We start from the raw sequence: 16,258 nt of genomic DNA, 5'->3' as shown, positions 1-16,258 counted from the left end.
GAAAATGAAATAAGGGGATGAATATCAAGACAGTTGTCAGAAACCCACCTGTTCCTGACACCGGCTGAAACACCCAGGAGCTGCCCATGCTGTTTTATGGGCGTAAAGGGTCAAGTGAGGTCAAAGGTCGAAAGACCAGGGTTTTAAAATACTTCATGAGTCTGTGGTCTCAGTCGCGACATGACCTCAGGTGGAAACACCAAACATAGCATCAGGTCTCACTGACAAATGAGATAATGTCTTTGAATCATGAAAACATTTTTGCAGACAGAGTCAGAGGCTTTCATCCGCTGTTCATGCCCCTGCACGATAATAGATTTCTTCAAAATAATATAACAGCTACATATTGCTACAGTATATAGCAGTGTTAGTCATCTTTGCTATGGGAGAGCTGCTATGATGTTTTACACAGACAGTTATTTCCCATAACTAAACAAAAGTGATTCATCAATCTATGGACAGAGAGAGAGTGAGAGAGAAAGCAGGGGGAGTCAGAGGGCAGTTAGACATCTGAAGCCTCTTGTGTCATTCAGGAAAAAGGTTGCAAATCACTGATGGGCACAATATCACTGCTCTGGTTTTATAGGACAAGAAAAGGGGGTAACATATGGCATCTTTTAATCTGTACACACACAGATCTCAGTCCTGCCCTGTACTCTCTCAGTAAACCTAAGCAGGAGAGAGATGGGAGCAGGCAACGTGTCAGAGACTCTTTGGTCTGCCTGTCTTTTTATTCATTTCCCATTAACTCCCAGCATGCTCGCTGTTTATGTTCCACTGGCATGTAGGGAGGATCAGAACAGCACTGCCAACACAGCAGCAGCTCCCAGTGTAAAATGCGATGAGAATGACATGGTTTGATGAAACACACATTGATTGAATGAAAATATCTCTGGTGAACATATCCATGTAACACCACCCAAAAATTACATGAAACAAATTTTGCATGATTTTACATGAAAAATTACATGAAACAAACCTTTTTTTTTTTTTTTAAACAAAATATAGACAATAGTTTGAAAGAAAGTATTACTATAATATTACTCAAAAATAAATGCTGTCTATTTACCAAAGTATCATGGTTTCAAGAAGAATATTACACAGATGAAAACATTTCAACAATGATATGAATAAGAAAAAATGATTCTTGATCAGAAAATTAGCATATCATAATGATTCCTGAAGGATCATGTGACACTAAAGCCTGGAGCAATGACTGCTGAAAATTCAGAAAACATGTCAAATATATTCAACTGTATTATAAATTAGTCATTGTATTTTAAAGTTTCAAATAAATGCAGCCTTGGTGTGCTTCTTTAAAAAACAAACGTGTCACAGTAATAATGTACAATAATACAAAAACTCTTATTGGCTAGAGGTTTCATAAGCTAAATAAATAACTATTCTTTATACTGTATATTCTTAGAATTTTTTTCTCCCTCTGTACCAATGAGAAACCATTTGTGTATCTCTGGAAATATTCTTAGAAAATATAATCAATTAAAAACACAAAGGCTGGTCAGTAACTAAGCCTCTGATGCCATTTCTACCACAGAGAGGAAGAGAGAGAGGTCGGTCTCCTGAAGGAAACAGACAGCTGCTAAGATGAGTGTGAGCATAGATTGAGAGCTGCAGGGGCAGAGCAGCTGCTTAGACCACACACACAAAATACTGAAGAACTGCCAGTCATGTGCTCAAACTGCATACTAACCAGATGAGTGGAGCCAATGGGGCCAAATCTGTGATCTGAAAAGGGGCACTCTTCTGGTTGTGATTTCACGACAACCATGGTAGTGCATTAAAAACATGGTATTACTATAGTGCATGTTCAAAAATCTATTGTCAATAATAAATCCCATCCTCCAAACCCTGCCCTCTGACCCTTACAGCCCCTCCCATCTAGACTCCGCTCGGCCAGTATCCATGCCACAGTCACACTCGGCACTGGTCATCCATCATGAACCTGACCCACGTACAAAATACACTTCAAAGTGCTGGATTGGACCTTTATTCAAATTTCCCTGTGGGGTAAAAACTCAGCCAGACACATATTCATGCCATTAATCAATGTCCAGACTCCAACAGAAGCGATAATCAGCTGTGGAAATGCTTGTTCCCACTGAGTACAACTCTGCTAATGCCTGTAAAATTGACATCAACACAATTTTTGCAGATTATTATGTTTATCCTAGTCAGTTGCGTTCCAACAGATTTAAAGCAGTCGCTCACTTTATCATACAGTGTTTCCTAAGCAGGTGTCACCTGGTAAGATTTTAACATGTAATTTATCTGTATACATTGAAAAGCTGTGCAACAAGAACCATGAACCACAACACTAGTGACAGCTGTGTTGGAAACACTGCTTAGCGAAGCTTCAATATGTTTACGAATCACTTGTTTCAGAGCACCCAAAAATAAAAATTCTGTCATTAATTAATCACCCTCATGTTGTTCCAAAGCTGTAAGGCCTTTGTTCATCTAAGGAACACAAATTAAGATATTTTTGATGAAATCCGAGAGCTCTCTGACCATGCATAGACAGAAAAGTAGTAAGGACATCGATAAAACAGTAGAGAATCATTGTTGTGCACTAAGAAAAGAAAAAAACACCATTGTTTACGTTCAGGGGAAAGCACATGAATGCGTTGTGGTTCTCTTCAAAATGTCAGAAGAATTGTTAAATTATGTTATTTTTTGTTTTCTTTGCACACAAAAATAATTATCGTAGCTTCGCAAAATTTAAGTTGAGCCACTGATGTCACATGGACTGTTTTACTGATGTCCTTACTAAGTTTCTGTCTGGTCAGAGAGGCCTCGGATTTCATCAAAGATATCTTAATTTGCCTTACAGGTCTGGAACGACATGACGGTGAGTGATTAATGACAGAATTTTCATTTTGGGTTTAACTATCCCTTGAACTCGTACATCATTTCAGCAAACAAGGCTTCTTAAGACACCATTTCAAAGTGCCTAAATATTTGCTAATATCATAGATTAGTAAATGAGATGTAATTTACTAATATCATAGATTACATTGGAATACACTTAAATGTAACCACTTTCAATAGTTTTAAAGAACATGTCATTAAACACTGTAAAAACATCTTTAATGGGCATTCATACTTGCTTAACATATACATTGTATTTTACATAAATACATAGTTTTTTTTTTTGGAGAGGTGACAACTTTCTTAACACCTCTCAAAATGACATGCTTTTTATGGTTTTCATTGTGGAATCTGTCAAAATATGTTTCTTACCTTCCATAATCAGTCCTCATCCATGCTTGATGTTTAATAAACATGAATATATTGAACATAGAAAAAAGACCAGAACTTTGTTCCATGAAGATGTAAGAATGGGCGGGGCAACTACTGTCAAATGTTACATCACCTAATTAATATTCATGAGAAGGGTGATAAGATTTATAATGCATTACCTTACCTTTTCAGATCCTTTGCACTGATATAAGTCAACTCTGAGTGTATTTTCATCATGCGTTACAGATCATTAGCTTTTAGTGTATTTAATTAACTGAGCCTAATTAAAACGAACACTGTGAGAGGTAAAAGTTATGACATTGATGCCAGGGTCCATTAAAGCCTGCTTGTTCTGTATGGCTGGGCTAAACGAATGATGGAAATCATTTCCATATGTCATGTCTGTTTCTCCAGAACTGACAGCAAGGATAGAGAGACATACTTTTGTTTTACCTTGCACAAAGGCCCAGAGAGCTGCTCCTAAAATGCTGCAGAGACCCAGGACGGATGGAGACTTTACACATCCCCAGAGTCCCACAGCAGTGTCCACCTCGGCTCACACACACTCCTGCAGGGATACACACACATACACAGGTTCAGGTGAAGTTCTGGAGCATGCAAAACACATTCACCAGAGGAAAGCTGAGGGAAAATTCATAATCACTATTAAAAAGTTCCATACGCCTAGTAAAAACAATAGTAAAGTATAAGAGAGCATCTAAAGAGCCTCCACCATCTGTTCATCTCTACAAGCGATACGACTGAGTTCAAGTATGCATACTGTATGTCACACACCTGCTATGGAGTATTAGTTGCATGGTGTCAAGGTGAAAAGCCTGTTATTATGTTACCATGAAAGCATGATAAGGTCATGGCTTTCTGAGGGGCCAGCGGTTTTTCTTTCTTTGTATTTGGCCGTCAGACAGTGAGTTCACATGGGTCTCAGTGGACATAAAGCCAAGAGAGATTGCATTTTGTCAGGTACAGTATAATCTGTGAATATTTCTCCTCCATACATGTTATATCTGAGTGGAGTGGAAGAGTACACTGCCCCCCACTGGATACCTACCAACACTACCTCTGTGTTAGAAACCATAATAACTAAGATTAAACTAAACATTGCCACTTTGACTCAGGACTTTTTAGAAATCCTGAATTTTGGAAGTAAATGAATTTGGAAGAAATGAGTTTCAGCGTGTTGTATCATATGTGACAAACAGACTAACAGTGTGTTCCTGCTCTGCTATGTCCATACTGTAAGTGTACTGTATGAATGAAACAAAAAGTCTAATGTAATGTTTGTTTTTTAAGTGTGCAAAATATGAAAGACTACGGTACACTACAGTTACTTTACAGATCTATTTGTTTTTCTTGTTGCTGTTTTTGAAAGAAATCAGTACCTATTTTCAGTAAGCATTAGATTTATTAAAAGTGTTCTAGTAAAGACACATTTACAATGTGAAAATAATAATGAAATTTAAAAAAAAAATGCTGGTTTTGTCCTTTTTTGAAAAAAATATCATGGTTCACCAAATGTTTCTTCAGCAGCAGATCAGAATATATTTGAATATTTCTGGAAGATCATATGACACTGAGGATTGGAGAAATCTTTTTTGGAGAAAAAAAAAAATCAGCTTTGCATCACAAGAATAAATTACATTTTAAAATATATTAAAATATAAAGTAGTTATTTTTATTTGAGATTATATTTCACAATATTAATGCTTTTACTCTATTTTTATCAAATAAATACAGCCTTGGTAAAATTTCTTTCATGATACAATTTTTTTCCTGAACCCAAACTTTTGAATGGTATACCATATCCATATAGTACACCACACCATACTCATATAGTATGGATTCAATGTACAAACTCAACACACTGGAGTAAAAAGTGCTTCAAACCTGCTGCACACTCATTTACAAAATAAATAAAAAACTACAACCACAATACCTGCTCATAATTGTACAGAGGGATATGAGATGTCACCGCTGGGTTTACACATAGTCCTCTATGATTGAATCTGCAGGGACTGTCCTCTCTCTACCCTTATACACTTATGCAGGAATGCTAGTTACTGTTTACTCTGGTTTTAATAAAACCAGTGAAGAAAGAAGTGGAGATTAGAGAGGAATGTGTCTGTGGTTATCTCTTGTCTTCAGTTATCGACAGTCTCATCTAGTGTGTGCTACCCCTTCTAAAGTGGGTCACATCTACATGGGCTGCCAGCCATGCACAAACACACACTAACCCACACATACATTCAACTTCGTGACACACGTGGATCGGAGAGGGGAAACGGTGGATCACACGTGCCTGAGCCTGCCTGCTTCACAGAAAGGGGGAGTGACTGGGAAAATAAAGGGGGTGAATGGAGGTCTAAGACAGTTCAATATAAAACACAAAGAACACTGGTGTGGAAACTATTTTTAAACCGCAGCTTTCCAAGTGACATGAAAGTTGTTAGCTACAGTACAAGCTACTAACATAAGTAGCTAACTATATTGAAGGGGCAATATTATAATAAATATATGAAACAACTGTGGATTCGTGGCTATGGCCAAATTACAGCTGTACTAGTAATCAAGACTCTTGCTATATAGTCTAAATACTGTATATAACTATTGGATGATTATTTACAAATTAAGTTTCATACAAGTCTCTTATGCTAACTATAGTGGCATTATAAAAAAAAAAAAAAAAAAAACATAAAATATATATATATATAAAAATAGTAAACATATGTTCCTGTGTTGGTAAAGCTGAATTTTCATCTTTGTGGAAACAATGATAAATTTTTTCAGGAATCAATTTAAAATTGAAAATTAAAAATAACAGTATTTCTTTGCAATAGAGAAAGAGATCTTAAGTAACATTTTAAATATATTTAATGTTTCATTTAATCAATTTAATGCAACCTTGCCGACTAAAAGTAAGAAAAAAAAAAAATTGTTTGTTTTTTTTTACAAACTTGACTGACTAAATATTATTCTAAAAAGTAAGACCTCAACACATCAGGAGAGAGAATAGTAGAGGAGAGTGTGTTTGATTATTTGTGTGCCCAACACAATGAGACTTTTGAAAACAGCTGAACCACTGTCATGCTACTGAAATTTTTCTGTACAAAACACTATTATGTATAATGGATTCTTAAATAACTTTCATTCTGACTCATATGCTCCTGCTCTCTCTTATCGGCCACACAGAAACATAAACACATTGTGCAATAATTAATCACAGAGCCACTGTCTGCAAACTGATACAATATGGCCCATTGATTTTGCCATGACCTCAACTGGCCTGTCGGAGATAAATGTATGCCTGTTAATTGGACCAGCTCTTTGGTGTCAAGTTACTCTACTATCGTTCAAGCAGATTCATTTCCGTCTGAAAAACAGGCTCTGGTTCTTGACAGTATAAAAGCACAATAAAATTACTTCCTGGACTGATACAAGATACAGAGGATGTTACTGACAGGAGACAGTTTAACAAAAGTCAGCTGTCAATGGTGGCATTGTGCATTGGTGCTCAATGTGATCATATCTTAAAAGCATATTTTTCTAAACCTGTACTTGAAAATAATACAATACTAATACAGTAAGTGTACTTAAAGTAAATGGAGACACTTTAATGTTTCTTAACACTTTATACAGTGTACTTTGTATTAATATCAGATTAAAAGTACATTTTAAATCATTGTTTTATTACTTTTTTATTGTCCTTTAAAGAAATCACATGTAAAGTGCTTGATTATAATTTAAAACCTTAATTTTTAAAGTATTTCAGTTTTACATAAATGCTTCTCAGTACATTCAGCAGTACACTATAACCCTATTTCAAAGAAAATAGAAGAATTAAATTACATGTAAAGTTGTCCTTAAGTCTGACTTAAGTTAAAGTTTAAAATTAAAGTTAAAATTGTTTTCATTTCATTCCATTTCCATTAATATACAATTAAGTGTCCAAAAACATTACATTAAGTTCACACTTAAATACATTGTATTCTTTTAAAGTATATTATTTCCATAAGTTCTCTAATAAATATGCTATAATGTTTTCATCTTTAAAGCTGTCAAGCTCCAAAAAGGACAAAAACATTACAGTTAAACAACTTGTGCACTAAATTCCAACTCATCTAAACCCACATAATGTATTATAGACTTTCCTATGCAAAGAAAAAGAATGAAATCTAAAATAATATTTACTAAATATCTTTCCTTCTGCACTAGTTTCCAAGATACAGATCTTCTTTACTTAATATTAAAGTAAATTAAATACTGTTTACGTATTGCAAATAGCAGATGGTACATTTGAATGGTGGGTTTATTTAATTATTTTTCGTCCTTTTTGGAGCTTGACAGCTCCTGGTCACTGTCCGTGTTTATTATATGTAAAAGAGTGAAAATTGTACTACTATAATGAAAGCCATTATGAGTTCTATGCAAAGAAAAATATAATGTGTTTCACTAAGCGCTCTTTAAATGATGACAGTTTTAATTTGTGGGAGAACTATCCTCTTTACCTTCTCCCCATTAACCTTACAGTGTCTGGCTGTTCCTCACCTGCTCCCGTAGGCAAATGTCCTGTTAGATGAGGTAAATGTGTTTCTGACCCATTCTGGACCCAGCGAGAAAGAGAGAGAGCCTGCAGGGTGACAGATGGTGAGGGCCAAGCGTCTGGGACTCGAGGACGGAGCGGCATCAGTCCACTTCTCTCCTCCACCCCCACCTCCTCTCTGACCCCTTTATCACTCCTTCCAGACTAGGACACATCTCCATTTCTACCATAATTTTCCCATCCCTGAGAACCATGCATAAGGATACACAGCAGGACAATACAAGGCCAGCCGTGCACCACAACAAAGACGCTGACTGACTCACTTGACCTCTTAATTCATGTACTGGGAGCTGAGAGGGGTTATGGGGCACCTCCACATGGAGAGAAGCAGCCTGGGGTCACAGACTGGCCTCAATTAATGCTGATCTGAGGATTATGAACTCTAATGAGTCCAGACTGCCAGTAGTTATAAAACTTTCTTCAGTTACTGGATAAAAAAAGCAGTTGAATCCAGTAAAAAGTACAGTATACTGTAATATTGTTATTAAAATAACATTTTTCTATTTTTAAATATGTAATTTGTTCATGTGATGTAAAGCTGAATTTTCAGCATCATAACTCCATTACTTCAGTGTCACATGATCCTTCAGAAATTAGTTAATATGTCAATTTGCCTTTCAATAAACTATTGTGCTAGTTAATATTTCTGTGGATTTTTTTTTCATCCTTGCTAAACGAGATATTCATTTCTTTACCATAAGCAAAAATAAATAAATAAATAAATAAATAAAACTACAAACATACATACTGACCCTATACTTTTGAATGACAGGATAGGAAAATACGACATACAGCAGGGTTCCAAAAGATAATTCTTAATTTATTATAAAAATATAATATATTATTAAAGCAAGTTTAAGCAAGGTATGGGAGTGGAAAATGTTTATATTCCCTAATAAGAGAAAGCCCGAACAGAACCTATTTCAGGTATGAGGAAAAACTGTGGATTTGTGCTGTTTTTTATTTCTGTCATGGAGAATCGGATTACTGTCCAACTTGCACTGCCTCTGAGCTTTGGGATGGTATTAGCGTTTTAATTTTCATAAAACTAACCACTGAGCCACATTTGCTGACCTCTGACTGCAGCCTTGCAATTTGGTTCAGGGACAGGATGCTCTCATAGGCTTAAACGTGTCTAAACTCATTCCAATTTACCTGCTTTGCCTCCTGACTGTATCCTCCTATATTTTCTAATCAAGACCTCTTTTCAAAGTCCTTTCACAAGAACCCTCTTCCGAAAACAGCTTTGGGTGGCCCGAGTTCAATGCTTCCTTTCAGTACTCTTTACTGTCTTGTCCCATATATGTTTCCCATTTATGTGGTTTCCACTTAAATATTAAGTAACTGTTTTTAACCTTAATAATAATAATTAATATAACTGCAAGTAACAATAATGGGCCAAGCACTACAGATCCAAGCATCAGACCAACTACTGCGATGAGAAATTGAAACCATTTTAAGATGATTTTAATCAAAATGGCTGAGAAATCCAAAATACAACCACCAGTAATATCATTTATTGGCTTATAACTTTTGACCAATAGGTGGCGCTGTTTAAAATGTCATTTAATTACTTAATTACTAATGGTTAAAGATTGGTTCAGCACTTTTGACCAATAGGTGGCACTGTTACCAAATTGATGTGGTATGGTCAGTCCGAGGTGACGATGGCACATACAAAGTTGGTGTAAATATGTCAAAGCATTGCAGAGATACAGTCTCAGATGCAGTTTGGCACGTTTTCCAGCAAATTCGTTGATGTAATGAATGAAAACAGTTTCATATATCGACAAGAAATTCAAAACCTTTGTTTTGCTTTATCAACCAGATTTGATAATCCTCAAAAATATTAAAAGTTATACACTGAAGTGCCTTTAAATTTTTTTTACCACATTGAATCCCTGCAACCATTTTTCTGAGACTATGTCTACACACCCCATGCCCCCAAATATAAAATAAATATTTACAAACTGTATTGAATTGTATTGGTGCCGTGACCCGGATGGGAGTGAGGTTTATGGGGGTGAGTGTGACGGAGACCAGCGAGTAGGTGCTGTGCAGGTAAATCTCACTCCCCCATCTCAAGAGTCGCACTGGCAACAGACTCTAGTGGCTGCAGTCATTTAGCCTCCTTGTTAGTGCGTCCACCTCCCATGCCGAAGACCCACTCGGAGCGAGTGTGAGGTGTGGCAGCGAGGATCCGGAAGAATGGGGTTACATTTGGACAAGTGGTGGCACTAGATAGTTCTATATAGAGACTCCAAATTTGCTATACTTAATGTTTGAACTGTCCTCTATCAGTGTGCCAAATTTCACAACTTTCTCGCAAGCGGTTAAATGGGCTGCCATAGACTCAAGAGTGGAAGAAGAAGAATGACAAGAACACCAACAGTTACAATAGGTTCCTATGCACCTATGCAAGTTTCTGAAAGCTTCAGAGGGGCATGTGTACCGGAAGATGGTGCTCACAGAGCATAGGAGTATGGAGTTAATTTTTTGCTTTATAGGCCTTGAATGGTCAAATACACACACTGTATAAGTCAAAATGACCATCAAGTGTTAAAGGTACAATTTGTAAGATATTTGCCGTAAATGATCCAAAAACCACTAGGCTAGTGTTATATATTTTGTCAAGCTGATTACTAACAATATCTCAAATGTTTTCAACTACTTGTAAATCATGAGAAAATTCCCATTCTAAACAGTGACACGGGGCAGTGCAGTCACCTGTCAGTGACATTAGTTTTTCTTCTTCTTAGTTTTATGGCAGATTGCAACCATGGCTTCATGGCATCAGATGCATACCACCACCTACTGTATCGGACGTAGAAACCAAATGACCACAGTGTTGTGGACAAATGCGGAAGTAGCTTCATGACAAACTTCAACTAGAAAGAGATGCCGATCTCGCTCGTGTATTACTCGACATGTGAATTGTTTTGATCTTTACAGAAAACGTATGCTATTATAATGATCAACAAGATTAGTATAATGGGGCATAGACGCCGAACGCGGGGGATCGCGTCTCTAGACCCGTGCGAGGACGCGTCTGATCCATAGTCTGATTGCGTCTTTGCATTGACTTTGTAATCTATTCGCGCAAATCGTTGAACTTGCGTTAAATCCATAATTTACGTTTCTGTTTGATTTGATGGCCGTCAGCGGTTGGGTAGAAGACAACAAATCCCATCATTCCACGCTCCTTCTTAGCCATAAAAACAACACGATTGTTATTGTTTTGATAGTGCACCCTCTAGTGGCAGGTCCTACAAACTGTACCTTTAAGTGAACGCAAACATCTGAGAAAGAAAAAGTGTAACACTATATTACAGCCGGGCAGCTCTTAAAGTGACAGCAGTCTAATATCCCTGCTGTCTATAATTCATGTTAATCAAACAACAAAAGAGAGAAAATCTCTCGCTGCTATTAAATAAATCATTTTAGTAACTAAAATAAGAAGATATATATATATATATATTTAATTTAGACAGTGAAGAATAAGCTGTTTTTATACATTTGATTACTTACAATGTATGTAGTAAATCTTATTTATTTGTTCTACTTTAGTAGTTTTTTTTTTTGTCCTATTGCTTGTAATTAGATTGCTTGTCTTCGTTGAGCTTGAGTTTTTTATTATTATTATTATTTAGACTAGTAGTTTTTTGTGATACTGACACTGGGAAAAAAGTATTATGAAATTTCTATGGTATAGTAAATAGATATCATAAGGCCCTTATTTAAAGCAAAAATATCTATATCGTGATATATATCATTATCTTGAAATAAAATTACTCATATTGTGATATAAGACTTTGGTCATATCCCCCAACCAATGGAAACGGCAGTAATTATGCAAAAAATTCAGCTTTGATATCACAGGAATGATATATACTGATGTATACAGTATACAGTATTTTCTTCTCAAAAAAAAAAAAAACAGAAACACATTCAAAGGCTTACATTTCTCAGCTGAAACTCTGGATTATGACAGCAGCAAGCTGTACTATTTTCTACAGACGTGCTTTAGATTGTCAGTGTCAGAAACCGAACGGCCCACAGCAGTTGATTAATGCCGTTAATCTCCGCGGCTGTCTCATTAAGCGGCTGTAATGGGTCTAACAGCAGCACAGTGGTGTCAAAGTCATGCAGCGTCTTCAATCATCTCAGAGACGACTCAAGGACACACAAGAGCTCAGCTCTGATGTGGATTGATGCTCAGCACTCAAGCACACATCTGCCATTTCTTTGTTTAAAATTCCTTCAAACCTCTAATATGACTCTCAGTGTCAGTGTCCTGACAACTTCAAATGCTGTTTCTAACTGCTGTACATCTGCAGCTATACTTGAGTTCCTAAGGGACTGCATGTGACCACGATAGCACTTTTCTGTCTTCTGTCTCTGTCTTTTCATTTTTAACATGATCACTGCAGAAACACCTCACATTAAGTCCCAAGACAGCCACGATTTAAACATGAAGGACACAGCTGCCTGAGAAAGTGTTACATAACAGTCTTAGTACACCAACTGAGAGATTTCTCATCTCTTCTTTGTTCTGCTCACTCAGGACTATTTGTAGTCTCAAAACAAGAATGAATAAAAATATCTTAGTAATTCATAATGAAATTGTAACCCTATATCCTGCATGATAAGTAAAAAGCAGTAAATCTCAGCTTTTCTATATTGTTTTCCAGGAAAGTAAAAGCAGCTTTGTTGTCCTAATGCTCTGTTGTCTGTCCTAGTTTCAGCTGTGTTCATTGTGCAAGCACACATACATAAAAGATGGTTTGCTGCTTCAATTTTCAGAAATTTTCAGTTTGATTTAGTGGCAGACAACACTTGAGCCCACAAAGCTCACGTTCTACCTGTGAGAGAAAAATGTGTTTTAAAACACACTGTGAATGGATCAAATATGTAACAGTAAGAAAAAACACTAAGTGATTTTATTTTATGCATCTTGCATAAAGTGCTGTCTTTCACAAAAAACATGGCAAGTTCACACAAGACAAATATTTACACTGGATTAACAGGACACAAGAGAAAAGAAAACATTAATATGACAAATTAAATAGTGTTGACAATATATTACATAATCATCATGACATACTATGGAGTATAAAATATGCTTGTGTTTTATTAGTACCAGAATTTTAATTAATTACATATAAATTTGTCCTGAAATCAGGTATTTTATAATAACTGAGATAGTATAACATTTCAATACTTTTAATATGTTTTTGTATTTCCATTTTTATTTTGTTGTTTTAGTTATTTCGTTGTGTGTTTTGATTGTTTTACTTCTAGTTTCTTTTTTGTCTGTTTGCTTATTTGTTTTTTAAAGTATGTCTATATTTACGTTTTTTATATTTTATTTTATTTCAGGTGAAGTTTATTTTATTTTAAGTTAAAAAAAAAATGTGTGTGGCTTCAGTTTTCAGATAATAATACCTTTGCCTGAAACAAAATTTTCACATTTAATTGTACTCAAGAATGAAAAAGTAGCTTGAGAGCATAAAGAAATCAAGAAGAGACTTTTTCTCATTCAAAGTATCTTTGCTGCACAAACCCTGCAAATCATTTATTTAATCCCAATAAGTTTCTTAACAATCTAAGGATCTAAGACTCACAGACACTATTTTTCCTTTGAAATTTAATAGCTTAGGAATATAAATATTCAGTAGAAATTCCCATAAATAGTACTTTTAGATTAACTCAGCACCTCTCTCCATTCATTAGTGCTCCAAAGGGATTCAGGTTCGTAAATACTAGCAAAAATAGCAGTTCAGTCTTAGACCACAAGAGGGAAGATAACTGAGAATGAGAGACTAGAACTTCAGAGGTAAAGTTCAGTGGTAAGGTTTTTATTAGTGGTAAAATTGATAAATAAAGACCACACAATTCCATTGTAAAAAAAAAATATTGACTGTTCTTAAGGATGGATTATGAGGGCATATCAAATGTTATAATAATTCTGTGGAAAAATAATTTACAATTTAGGAGGATTTTTCCTCTAAGCAGCTCCAGAAATTCCAAAAACATCATTCTTAATGAGGGAATGGAACTCAAAATGTTAAAAAAGAGCAGCTTCTCTTAACATCTCTGTCTGTCAAATAACCCTAAGATTATTTTCTCACAAATTCCATCTGCCTCTCCATTCTCACTCTCTCCATCCAGCTCTCTCAAATTCCTTCATTCTCTTACTCATTTTGCTGAAAGGCAGAGGGAGTGAGAAAAAACAGGGCCAAGGACCAGTTACACAGATCCTAGATTTGATATTCATTCAGCCATTCAATAGTTTGTTGGAAATGAAGAATTTGTTGATGAAGATGAGAGCAGTCTTTGCAGTACAGTATTTCAGTATGTAATGATAAAATACGTTTATTCATTTTCTCATTCTTAATCACCCCTGTTTGCTTTGAAATCACATCAGAGAGGACACTGAATGCAGGTATTGGCCACTGACTCAGCCCATACATCTGTTTTGACTTCTCATCTGGAGCAGAAAATGAGCAGTATTTGTCTGGGCACAAAGTAAAAAGAACAGACAGGACAGCACTGCTGAACTGGGCTCTGAGTTGTTTGGGCTTTTATTTTAACTTTGCCTTCCAAACTGAACAATCAGAGCCTTGTATATTCCACTTTCACTGTACTGAGTCTTCCAAGACTTCATAACCTCCCAGATGACTCAATTTACAATATTAATGGACATTTAATTGGAATAGCCACAATTTGGCAGCCAAGTATCTTATAATTAGACATTTTATTTGAAAAGCAGTCTGTCAGACCTCTCACTTAGTGACCTTAGTCTTCGTTTAAATAGCACAGTCAAGATCTAAGTGCCTCCAAAAGCCAAATAAGCATCACATCCTCGTATCAGAAAGTGGAACTGTACATCAGCCAAGACTGAAACAAGATTACAGTACATTACACAGACTTTATCCCACAAATTCAATGGGGAGGCAAGAGATGAGCTTTTTTTAAATAACTGTAAAAGCAATATATAATGCGTAACCTCAGTAAATCCTTGACTTTGTCCCAGTGGGTGTACTCCTGAAAAATGACTGCCATTGGACCATGATGAAACACACTGGGCGGACTATGCAGAAACACAGTGGAATCCTAACATTCAGTCAACACAAACACAAACAAAAGACTGCATGAGTGCGTGTTATTAACATTAGATGTTTTCATCAAAACATATATTATTTTTAACCGAAAGCATGCTGTGAATATTCAAAACAACGCATTCATGCATTCAAAGCTATTCTGGAAATAAAACACTGCAAATGAAACTATTTTCTTCTAGTGAGCAAAACTCAGTAAGAACCAATATGTTACAGAACCTCAGTTTTCATCATTCTCAATATCATCAGATAACATCTTGAATTAACTAACTGACAATAATAACAAATTCAAGAACTACTATAAGCACATACGGGCTCCCCTTCCAGAGTTAAGCCGAGGAAGAGCTCCTGATCCCCAGTTAAGCCTAGGAAAGACTCCAGCCCCAGAGCTCGCTCCAGTGTTGGCTCCAGCCATAGAGCTCCCTCCAGTGCCTGCTCCTAGAAGGTACCCTCCTGTAGCCGCTCTTCTGAAATAACCACCCTCCCACCAGCTCCTGCCTCCTCCACCGCTGTCATCTGGCAGCCCCTTCGCTCGCCCTCAGCCCACCAACATTACGGTGCAAGCTTCGCGGGACTGCCATCGTCCAGCCCCGCCTTGGTTGGAGTCTCCCTCAACTCCGCCTTCAGCCATAGAGGCCTGGACTCTGCCTTGGCCCACTGACACGTCGGCTCCACCATGGCTCCTAGCTCCCTCCTCTCCGCTGTGGCCAGGCAGTCAACAAGCTCCACCTGTCTTCCTCGTCCCTCCGGCTCTGCCTTGGTCTGGCGTCGTCCATCCTACGCCTCGGGACTCCACTCCTCTGGCTTTGCCTCATCCATCCGTCTCTCCAGCTCCATCAGGCTCCTTCATCCCCTCGGCTCCACCTCAGTCCTCTGTCGCTCTGGCTCCACTGTGGCCTTCTGGATCCACATCTCTTTATCGGTTGCCAGAGCCATCTGTTCCGCCTAGGACCTCCGGATCCTCCTCGTCACCCTGACTCTTCGGCTCTCCGTCTCCGCCTTGGGCTCCTCCTCCACCTGCTCTGTTGCCGTGGGTCGGTCCCCTGGAATTGGCAGTCATTCCTCCTCCATGGCTCCCCCCCCTGTCGGCTCCACCTTCCTCCATAGTCTCCTCCCTGACTCCTTCCTCCATGGTCCTTGTCTGCTGGACAACTCTCAAGAGTCCGTGCTCCATCGGAACCTCCTCCCAAGTTCCCACCCATTCTCCCTCTCCTATGTTATTTCTACGGTGCGAGGATGCACCTACTGGGAGGGGGGA

The 16,258-nt window shown here is 37.3% G+C and overlaps 1 protein-coding gene across 3 annotated transcripts in view; it reads right to left on the bottom strand.

Annotated features, from left to right (window-relative positions):
- The window catches only part of LOC127970434 (leucine zipper putative tumor suppressor 2 homolog), a 64,392-nt gene that overhangs the window by 32,559 nt on the left and 15,575 nt on the right, over nucleotides 1–16,258 (bottom strand). Inside the window, exons 2-3 of one of the 3 annotated variants that reach the window (XM_052573026.1) lie at nucleotides 14,889–14,995; nucleotides 3,715–3,829 (exon numbers count right to left, since the gene is read on the bottom strand). The gene's annotated coding sequence lies outside the window, so the exon portion shown is untranslated. Of the gene's footprint in view, nucleotides 1–3,703; nucleotides 3,830–14,888; nucleotides 14,996–16,258 lie in introns of all 3 variants that reach the window. The other 2 variants (XM_052573028.1, XM_052573025.1) reach the window with 2 other exon arrangements.

Source organism: Carassius gibelio, chromosome B13, assembly GCF_023724105.1.
Source record: "Carassius gibelio isolate Cgi1373 ecotype wild population from Czech Republic chromosome B13, carGib1.2-hapl.c, whole genome shotgun sequence".
Taxonomy (NCBI): Eukaryota; Metazoa; Chordata; class Actinopteri; order Cypriniformes; family Cyprinidae; genus Carassius; species Carassius gibelio.
This window is presented reverse-complemented; position numbering and strand designations above follow the sequence as displayed.